The sequence below is a fragment of the Ochotona princeps genome, chromosome 13, assembly GCF_030435755.1.
Source record: "Ochotona princeps isolate mOchPri1 chromosome 13, mOchPri1.hap1, whole genome shotgun sequence".
NCBI lineage: Eukaryota > Metazoa > Chordata > Mammalia > Lagomorpha > Ochotonidae > Ochotona > Ochotona princeps.
Window position 1 is genome coordinate 9,793,043 of NC_080844.1, and position 11,371 is coordinate 9,804,413.

The 11,371-nt window shown below is 41.6% G+C and overlaps 1 pseudogene; it reads left to right on the forward strand.

Moving 5' to 3' along the window:
- Positions 1-7,142: 7,142 nt before the first annotated feature.
- LOC101522624 (heterogeneous nuclear ribonucleoprotein F-like) lies at positions 7,143-9,864 on the forward strand (annotated as a pseudogene).
- Positions 9,865-11,371: the final 1,507 nt, after the last annotated feature.

Sequence of the window (11,371 nt, forward strand, 5' to 3'; positions counted from 1 at the left end):
TAATAACAGCAAACAATAATAGCTACTACATCATAATTTCATTGTGGAAATTAACTAAATCAATTGCTGTATTCTCTGTGACTTGTATACAGTCCATGACCCATGCTAGTCATTGACGTCCCACATAGACTGTGTACTCGATTCATTCAGTAACCTTCTTTTTCAAAAAAGGTCAATTTTATTGATTTGAGAGGCAGAGTTACATAGGGTGGGGACAGAGAGGCAAAGAGATAAAGGGACAGAAAAAGAATGAGAGAGATATAGAGTCTGGAACTCCATCTAGATTCCCCATGTGGATGACAAGGGTAGAAACACTCAGGCCATCCTTTGCTAATTTATAGGTGCATTAGCAGTGAGTTGGATCAGAATTGAAGCAACTACAACTCATACCAACACTCATATGGGATGCTGGTATTGTATGGGATGGCTTAACCAACGAGGCTAGTCTCTCAACAACATATTGCAAATTGGTGAAGTATAGGACATGTTGGGTTCTTCCTCTGTTTTAAGCCATTCTCAGGACTTATCTGCCATCTAACACTATCCAATTGTTACCCTTATGTGTTGCATGCTGTTAGTATCCCTATTGCACAAATGAGGAATGTGAGAGATGCTGAGAGTATGCTACATACCCAAGAATTCATAGGCAGTGGGTGGCACAACTGGGATGAGAATTGAAACAGGCTGAACATCTGCCTTTGCCAGCATAATCCTACCCTACCAGGGAATGGGCGCAGACAGTGAAAGACTGCAATGTTGGAATGCATGACTAGGGGTACACAAGTTACTTGGGAGCAACAGGGACCGCAAGTCATAGAGGAAGTTTCCCCAAAACATGCTGTTTGCTTATAGTTTGATACATGATGGTCACTGAGGAGGGACTATACAAGGAACCATTTTCACAAAAACTCAAGAACATCAACAGGACAGAAGGCTCTTAGACTCATTCACTGGAGAATGAATTTGGGAGATGAGCAGAAAAATAAAGGGGCAGGTGAGGATTGCAATGGCCAGCTACCAAGAAGTCCTATACCCTACATGAGCCTATGATATTTACAGAAATAAAGGACCATGATACTTTTGTATGTTAAGGGAGTTTAGTCTCACCTAGAGGAGCAAACAGATCATTGAATGAAACTGGAACACCAGAGCCCAACAGAGATTCTTGAACTAAATCCTTCAGTAACATCTAAGCAACAAGAGTGAAAAACATAGGACAGATAGGAGTTCCAATGAATGGGACAGAATCTTCTTAAGTTTGAATAGAGTTTAGAAAGCAAGATTGCTGTGTAGGTAAAGGGGGGGTTCATAACCAGAACTCCTTAACAACAAAGCCCCAAGGGCTTAGGACCCTGGCAGCAACACCGTTTGTTGGGAATCAGTAAGGCACTGCCCCCACCCATACAGTTCTCAGATTAGATCCAATGTCTTGACATATGCCCACACAGCTGAAGAGGCTATATTCAACATATGGTCAGTTTTCATGATTATGAATAAGAATCTGGTAAGCAAGGGGTATGTAAAAAATGATACATGCTTCAAATATGATAATATATGGAGGCGATAGGTGCAAGAGCCTACACCTTCTCGGGCAGGCATGAAAGTTGTGTTCAGAAAGGTAAGGTAACCGCCCCCTTCTCCCTAGAGGTTCCAAGGTCAGAGGGGTATTTATGGGAAACCTGTAGGCAGCAGACTTAGTTGATCTATTCCTTGAAGGATAAATCAAAGAATACTTGTGTACCCTGGGGAACATAGGTCCCAGGGTAATCTCCCTATAATAAGCCCATTCAGCTATAATAATCATTTCATAAATGTGATAGTTCATTGGAATGCTGGTACGTCAAATTTACAACCTCGCTTAGACTAACAATTGGTTTCTCTAAGGATGACTTTAGCAACCTTTGCTGCTAAGAATTTCTTTGTCATATTTCCTTAGGCTTGTGAGATTTTTCTGATGTTTGTTTTTCATGTAGCCTTTCCTTACGCATTTCAAGCTAACATAATTTCCAATGTCATTTTTATAACATGTAAGTATTTAGAGGTAGTAGAGTAAGTGGGTAAAAAGTGGTAGTCTTTCCTGGTTTTCATAATAACCACTTTCTCCAAGCAGGTCTTTGTCTGACTTGAAATTGTGTCTCTGGGGAGGAGCCAGGAGGAGGTGAGGAGGAGTGAGCAGGGCTCGCTGCAACCCTTTCCCTTGCAGGCCATACACAAGCATTGGCTCAGCCTCATGACACAGAAGGAGAAATTCATTACCCAAACAGAGGTAAGAGTCTCTCCAAAATAAAACTGTATATTTACTGTTTGCAGGGGAGTTCTTAGATACTAAGAATTTGTAAAAGATAATACAATAGGAAAGAAAAGGAAAACATTCTGATGACATTAAATTTAATAGGACATCTAAACTGATGACCTGGGGATGGGCATTGTAACATAGTGGGTTAAGCTGCTGTTTGGTACTCCATGCTTTATCTTAATATCTGGTTGAGCTCCATTTGTATTTTCAAGTCCACCGTCCTACTAGCATGTACCCTTGGAGCAGCAAATGATGGCTAAAAACCTTTTATCCCTGCCAGCCACGTGGGGGACCCAGATAGAGACCCTGGCTCCTGACGTAAGCTCGACCCAGCACTAGCTATTACGGGTATTTGAGAAGTGAAAAATCCTCTCTATCTCTCTCTGCCTGTTTCCACCTCTCTATATGCCACTTTTACTTACATATTAATAAAACAAGTGAGTTAATCTTAAAGAGAAAATAAAATAGAAACTTTATAGATTCGTAATTTTGAGAAGATTAATGTTTTACTATTAGACAAATTGCAAAGTCAATGTTTCCAGAATATTTGAAGTAGACACTAGGTTACATCTAAGAGTCATGAAGGGAGAGAGAGGCTTACATCTACGTGCATTCAGTAGGATGTGAACTGTGTGACTACATCCTGCCATACAAGTCATCAGACATGCGACGTCATTGCTACATAAAACACAGAATCCCAGAGATGTGGATGCTCTGTGGAATGGAGCTGATCAGATGCATTTAGTCCGAGAAAATAATTAAAAGGTCTTGGTTGAACACAGCAGCATCCTATTCAAAATGATCAATGGTAGTGATTGAAAAAACAAATTCAAAAGCCCTAACCTTGACAGAAGAAGTGGAAATTCTCTACAGAGCGAAGAAGATTCAAAACAAATGTCAAGAATTTCAATCAAATTTCAAGGGATAATGAGATCTCCTGCTGAAAGATGAAAACAAATGGAAATAAACAGTGACAAACATGTAGCATCGGTAAAGGGCAGAGAAAATCACACAGCCAAATCAGGTCTGCCAGTGTGCCTGGTACCGGAATGTTCCTTGAGGATATAAGCCTGAAGCCACAGGCATTTGACCCAGAAGCTGTGACATTTAAGCTATCTGCACTTGACTGCCAGGGTTTGAATCTTGGCTCTGCTCTTGATTTCAGTTTCTTGCCATGCAGCAGGTATTCTGAACTTGGGTCTCATTACCTATGTGGTAGACCCAGACTGGGTCTGGTCCAGCCCCAGACATGATGGTACTCTGGGAAGTGAACCAGCGATGGGAATTTCCTCTATTTGGAGCCTCGGTCTTTCAAATAAATTGAAAGTAATGATAATGAAAAGAAGAATATCTCACCAATGAAATGGAACTTTGGGTAAAGAAAAAAATGCAGAAATGATCAACCAGATTTTTCAGACTGAAAAATTAAAATAGGAAAATGCACTAGCTGAGCTTAGTAGGTAATTCAATGAAACTAAAGAAGTTAACTAATTGAGGCTGAATCAAATGAAATCAAATGAGCAATGAACGTCAGTAACAATAAGTGCACAGAACGTTAAGAGAAATTTTAATGAATAAAGAAGACAAAAAGATCTAAAACCGCATCCTTTGGAATTTCAGAGGAAATGAGAGAAACTAGAAGATCACACCTATGTTGAAAGGTTAGCTGCCATTGTCAAGTGACTGTGATGTGACTGTAAATATATATAGACTGAAGGCCAAAACTTGACTCACAGAAGTATTGACAGCTGATCTTTGATAAAGGTACAAGGGTAAGACAGTGGGAAAGACACTCTTTTCAAAGAACAGCGGTGAAATAATGGGTAACCACAAGCCAAAGCAAGAACCAGGATGAGCATGTGACCCAGTGGTGAGTGCCCTGGGATAACCCGCATCCCACACAGGGGTTTCAAGTTCAAGTCCTTGCAAGGCTTCTAATTGTGCACACTGGGAGGCAGCCATGGATAGCTCAAATACCTGGATGGAGTTCTGGGCTCCAGGCTTTGTCCTTGTTAGGCTCAGCAATTGCAGACATTTAAGGAATGAATCTGTGGATGGAAAATTGATCTCTCCTTGTCCCTTTCAAATTAAGAAAATACATCTTACTCTGTATCATAACCAAAGGGATAACACATCTAAGTTTGAAACAGAAAACAACAACAACAAAACCTCTAGAAGGGCAAAAGCCAAAACAAACCTTGATGATGTTGGTCTAGGCTGAAGTTTCTGTAATACAATGCTGCTGTGGACTGAAGGATGCACTGTTTGCCCGCCAGTGCTGAAGAAAAAGCAGCAGAGGCTGCAATTCTCTCAGGACCCCAACATGGGCTCACCTGAAAATACACACACCATGGAGTTAACATAGGGTCATTGGGTGAGATTTGCTACAATATGACTGGTGCCTTTATAAAAGGGGGGAATATGGATACAGAGGCATACACACCCACATGGTGAGTACAGAATATGGCAGCAGAGGATGGCAGCTGTGTGTTTAACAACCAGAGAAGGCCCATGAACAAAGACCAACAATCCCCACAGACACTAGGAGACAGGCGTGAACAGACTCTGCTTAGGGTCTTCCAGAAGGACTCTACTTCTTGATCTCTGACTTGCAGCCTTCAGGCCCGTGAGGTGGTACATGGTGGTTATTCCAAGCCACTCAACATGCAGGAATTTGCTCCCACAACTCTGGCAAATGGGTGCAAATGCCATAGATGCAATCAGTAAAAACAGGGGGAAAAAGATAAATGGACAGACACAGAAAAAATAGGTCAAAACTTGGGATCTTCAGAAGAGTCTGTTCACAAAAATATCAAGCACAGAGGGGAAAGAAATACTTGTAAATCACATATGTGATAAATAATTTACATCTGGACTATAGAAAGAAAAATTTAAATTCAACAACAAGAAACCAAGCAACTTGGTAGAAAAATAGGCCAAGCATTTCACAGGTGAGTATACTGAACGATGCTCAAACATGCTAATCAATAAGAAATTATACATCAAAACTGCACAATGGTATCCCATCACACATGTATAAAAATAACATTAAAATAATCTATTATACCAAGTGTTGGCAAACAAACTGAGCAAAGAGAGCTTCCATATACAGCAGAAAAAAATATTTCCTGAGTTTCCTAAAAAATTAACATGTATCAATATATAACTTAGCCAATTTATTCCTAGATATATATCCAAGAGAAATGAAAACATATAAGAATTCATACCTTAATGCCTGTGCAACTTTATTAGGAATAGCTTCAAACTGGAAATGATCTCAATGTCTGTCAACTGATAAATATATATGTAACTGATACAAAGGCAGGGTTCTCGGGAATAAAAAGGAATGAAAAGCAATAGACTAAGACTTGTTCTTTTACATAGCAGGTTAAGTCACCATTGCAGGTACCATATAGGAGCACTGGCTTTAGTCATAGTTTTTCTGCTTCTGATCCAGCGCCCTTCTAACGTTCCTGAAAAACAGCAGAACATTATCCAAGTACTCAGACCCCTGCCACTCATGTGGGTAATTTGGATGGAGTTTCTGGCTTCTGGCTTCAATCCAGCCCAGCCTGGTTCATATTCTCTCTCTCTCTCTCTCTCTCTCTCTCTCTCCATTTTTCTTTGTCATTCTGCTCTTCAAACAAACAAAAAAATCAATCTTAAAAGTAAAGAAGAATGAACTACTTTCCATGAATGTTTTTCAAATATGTTTTTCAAATAATTATGTTGAGTGAAAGAAATCATATAAAATTTAGATGGCAGTCTCCATTTATATGTAGTTCCCCCAAAATGCTGCTAAATGATCACTTTTGCTTAGGAATGGGGTGGCAGGGCAGAGAGGGTCATCAGGGGCAGATGACGAGGGACATGAGAACATTTGGGGGATTGATAGATGTGTTTGTTCCATTGACAGTTGTCACTGTTCCAGAGGGTAGACATCTGTGACATTTATCAAATTATACAGGTTATGTGCAGCTTATTTTACATCCATTATACAAAATATAATGAATCATAATTAAGTGGGATTTAACCCAGAAACATGTAAAACCTTGGAAGGTTGTGGGGTAACCAAAGTATTTATATACTGGTAAGAAATTATTATGAAAATGACCTTACATCAACTGACAGCATTGGAAAGAGTGAATCTTCTGACCCATACATTTGGAAATGTCTACACATTTTCTGATCCAGCGATTCCTTTGTTGTTTATGTTACGTTTAATTGCTATTTTAATTGTGCATATTTATGGGGACAATGTGGTCATTTGAGACATGGAGTCAATGAGTAATCAAATCAGATTAGTTAGTATTTCTATCTCATTGAACACTTCAAAAATGAAACACCCAGTTTCCTTTTATTTTTTTCTTCAAACTTACTTGAAAGGTGAAAAGAGATTCTCCATTTCCCTATTCACTGTCCAGACTTCACAACACCCATGGCTAGTCTAGGCTGAATCCAGGGCCCCAAATTCCATCTGTATCTCCCACATAGGTGTGACCCATGTACTTGAATCACCACATACTCCCTCCCAGGACATGCATTAGCAGAAAGCTGGAATAAGAATCAGAGACATATCTCTGCATTGCTGTCTGGCTCCTAAAGATTTAGAACAAAAAAGATGCACCCAGTTTCCCAGCAGCCCTTTGTGTTTCTAAGCATCAGGTGTGATTTGGGATCCTTTGGCTGTAAGTTACTTTCCCTGGATGGAAATAGACCAAAGCTACTCTCCTCACTGGAAAGCTGGTTATTTTCCAGAATATCTTGCACTGAAGTGCCTCATTGGCATTCTAAGCCCTAGAAACCTGCACCCAAGTGTGTATGAAATCTACCCTGTCAAGTGCGTATGATGCTGTGTCCTGAGGGAGGTGACAGCCTTGTGGTGGAACTCCGAGCTCTTCCCCGATTTCACTCTATTGGAGACCAATAGGTTCATGATTCATGATGGAGCTGCAGATGTCCCTTCTATCTACACTCAAGAAGACAGGCAGAAAGGGGAACCTGAATTAGAAGATGATACAAAATTGGCTCTGAAAAAAGACAGGGAAAGCTTGCAGCATTGGTACTTTCAGGGGTTCAAGTGTTCCAGAACCAAGATGGGTGAAGTGTGGAAGCAGTGTTCCCAACAGCACCAACACAGTGAGGGATGGCTTTGTAAGGCTCCAAAGACTCCACTGGCATGCATAACAGAAGAAATTGTTTGGTTTTTCTCTGGGTGGGATGCAATCTCTTTGCCTGTGAACCCTAAGAACAAGATTACAGATGAAGCCTTCATGCAGTTTGCCTTGAAGGAGGTAGTAGAGCAGGTATTAAGAATTCACAAGGAAAAAATAGGACACAGATGCCTCAAAGTGTTCAAGGATAGTCAGGAGCAAGTGAGGTCATATTGAGCTCCTCCTCTGAAGCTCATGTCTGTCCAATGGCCTAGGTCCAGTGACCAGCACTGCCCAGGCGTATATTATAATATGGGGGCTATGAGGAATACAGCCTCAGTGATAAATACGGCTTCTCCACCGATAGGTCCTTCAGAAACCTTAACTATCCCTTCTTGGGTATAAACAACCACAGATACAAAGGCAAGTTTGCTTTGCAGAGCACCAGAAACCACTGGGTCCACAAGCAAAGACTGGTATACAAAGCGACCAAGAACAACATCTACAAATGCTCTCCACACAACTTGATGAGAGTTCATATTGAGACTGGCTCAAATGGGAGAGTGATAGGCAGAGCTGATGTGCAGTTTGGCACTCATACACAAGCCATGGCAGCTGTGTCAAAATACAGGGCCTGGGACTGTGGCGATTTCTCAACCAGTTGATCTTGCAACCAGTTTCAACAGCTAACTGCTTACAAGGGCCAACATCCCATATGGCTTCTAGTTCATCCTCTGCTTGCAAGGGTTAGCATCCCATATGGATACCAGTTCATGTCCTGGCTGATGCACTTCCCATCCAGCTAATGGTTGTGTCCTGGGAAAACAGTGGAGGATGGTCCAAAGCCTTGGGACCCTGCACCTGTAAGGGAGACCCGGAAGAAACTCCTGGATTTGGATCACCTCAGCCTTGGCCATTGCAGCTATTTGGGGAGTAAACCAGCAGATGGAAAAATCTTTCTATCTCTGTATCTTCTTCTCTTTGTAAATTTACCTCCTTTTTAAAAAAAGGATAGGGCCAATATGCAGCACAAATACATAGAACTCTTTCTGAATTCTGCAACAGGAGCGAGCAGACAAAGTGACACAGGACAGGGATGTTTGCAGCCTAGGCCACTGTATGTGGCTAGTTGGTGAGTGTCTGTTCATGGCCCTGGCTATGATGGGTACAACAGCATGGGTAGATGTGACCAGTTTTGTAGAAAGGATTTGAGCTGTTTCAGCCAAGTTTCCGTAAGCAGCTATCAAGCAGTGAAAAGCGGATCTTGTCCTAGAGGAAGTTGGGAGACTCATTTGGCACTGTGAGTTTGTGAAATCTGGAATTTGAAACTTACCCCTTCAGTGTTTTCTTCACAAATTTTTCTTCTGGCATGTTATATTAAGTGAACAAAAACTAGTTTCTGCTTGTCAGGACTAAAAGTTTAGTAGTATCCTTTAGAGGATATTACTATCAAATAAATAAACTAAATCTGAGTTAAAGTAGCTTAAGTCTGTTAGATTGTAGCTCTTATACACCACACCATAGTGAACACTTTGGAGAGATGTATTGCTTTGGTAGGTTAAGCCTCCACTAGGTTAAACTGCCAGCTACAAAGCCAGTACCCTATGGACACTAGTTCGTGTCCCTGTTACTCCACTTTCAATCCAGCTACCTGATAATGGCCTGGGAAATAATGGAAGATGACCCTAGGGCTTCAGCCCCTGCATCCACATTGAGGATTCAGATGAAATTCCTGGCTCCTGGTTTCAGTTTATACTAATATCTGCCATTGCAGCCATTTGGGAAGTGAATCAGCAGGTTAAAGATATTCTTTCTCTCTCTCTCTCTCATTCTCTCTCTCTCTCTCTCTCTCTGTCTCACTATGTCTTTTGGATAAATTTAAATCTTTAAAATACAGGGAGAGAAAGGAAGTGGGAATTGGTCATCAGTTGACCATATGGATGGGAGACCTAGCTCCTGGCTTCAGTGGCCAGCCTGGCCTGGGGTTTTGTCAGCATTTGGGGAAAGGAGCAGAGGCTGAGCCCTCCCTCCATCTTCCCCTCCAAGGTAAACAATCATAAATTTTAAATGCTATTGGGAAGATCCTCATCAATCAAATTTTCACCTTACTCCAGTAAGCTATAGAAGTGTGCATTCATCCTAGCACCAACTCTAATATTCACTAAGCAAAAACCCGGAACGCCCATGTGGGACAGGTGAAACCGGAAAGAGGAAGACAAATTCTCAGAGAAAGGATCTGTGTTAGTATGTGTCAGGAGCCGTGCCCAACACCAGAGAGGAGAGATCATTAAGGCCCCAGAGCTGAGACAGAGAGAGAAAGAGAGCTCTACCTTCAGTCATGATATCTGAACCTTCTGCAGGCAGAAGAGGGTGGTGTGGCCCACCCTGGGCAATGGTGATGATGAAGGCGGGTGAGGGGCAGACTGAGCAGTGGTCAGGAAACAGAATGCTTGTTGTGGACCTGAAATCTGGTCTTTGACATTTTTGTTCAATAGAGAAAAGTGTGTTTAAAAATGGCAATGGAAGGCAAATAATTAGGACTTGATGTAATGATTTTATTTGTTTGTAAAAATTATAAATTCTGTTTCTGAGCACAAGTTTAGCTCCTGGGTCAGAACAGTGAATATTGACTCAAGGAGCTAGGAACGGGCCCAGCGGCGTGGCCTAGCGGCTAAAGTCCTCGCCTTGAATGCGCCGGGATCCCATATGAGCGCCAGTTCTTATCCCGGCAGCTCCACTTCCCATCCAGCTCCCTGCTTGTGGCCTGGGAAAGCAGTCGAGGACGGCCCAAAGCTTTGGGAGACCCGGAAGAGGTTCCTGGTTCCCGGCATCGGATTGGCGCGTACCGGCCCATTGCGGCTCACTTGGGGAGTGAAACATCGGATGGAAGATCTTCCTCTCTGTCTCTCCTCCTCTTTGTATATCCAGCTTTCCAATAATAATAAAATCTTTAAAAAAAAAAAAAAGGAGCTAGGAACTGTTTCTGGGCAGTGTCAGCCACAGCTTCCTCTTCTAGTGTTGGAGGCAAAGGTAATTACATTCTTCCCGTTGCTGTACTTACTTATGTTTTAAGATCAGGAATAAAACATGATAAATACTTTTAAGAAAGATTCAGACAATGTGACTGGCATTGTGGCTTTGCGAGTAAGCTGCCATGTGCAAGTTCGGCATCTAACATGGGTATCAGTTTGTTTCCTGGCTTACCATCTAGCTCTCTGATAATAATGGCCAGGGAAAAGCAAAGGAAGATGACCCAAGTATTTAGGCCCCTGACACCCACATGGGGGGAAGCTCCTGGCTTTGGCCTGGGCTGTCTCCAACCATTGTGGTCATCTGGGATGAAAGATCTATCTATTCTCTCTCTCTCTCTCTCTCTCTCTCTCTCTCTCTCTCTCTCTCTCTCTCCATCTCTTCCTCTCTGCAATTATTTCAAATAATTAAATCTTTTAAAACAAAATCAGGGAAAGTTGTAAAATTGGAGGAAACTATGGTAATAGTCCATGGAGAGAATGATAAGGGGTTGAATTGAAGCTTGACATAAAGGATGAATTAAGGAAGACTTTAGGAATATTTTGTAAGATGAATAGTCAGGGTTTGGTTCAACATTGACTGTGGAAGATGAGACAGAGGGAGCAATAGACAAGGGCTCTGAGAATTGTAATTATGACAACCCAGTGCCTGGTGCTGTCATTAGCCCAGATACAGAATGTGAGCAGAGAGCTAAACTGCCATGGTGGACTGATCTTAGTTTTGAATATACTGACTTGTATGACCGTTAGTGTGCTGTGTAATATGGAACTGGGAAACAGAAGTTGGAACTCAGAATTTTAAGTTGCTACAATTGGCTCAAAATCCAAGAGAGTAAGGCTGATAGGTCAAAGTCTTAGAACAGAATAATCAAAGCATGACGCAATCATGAACC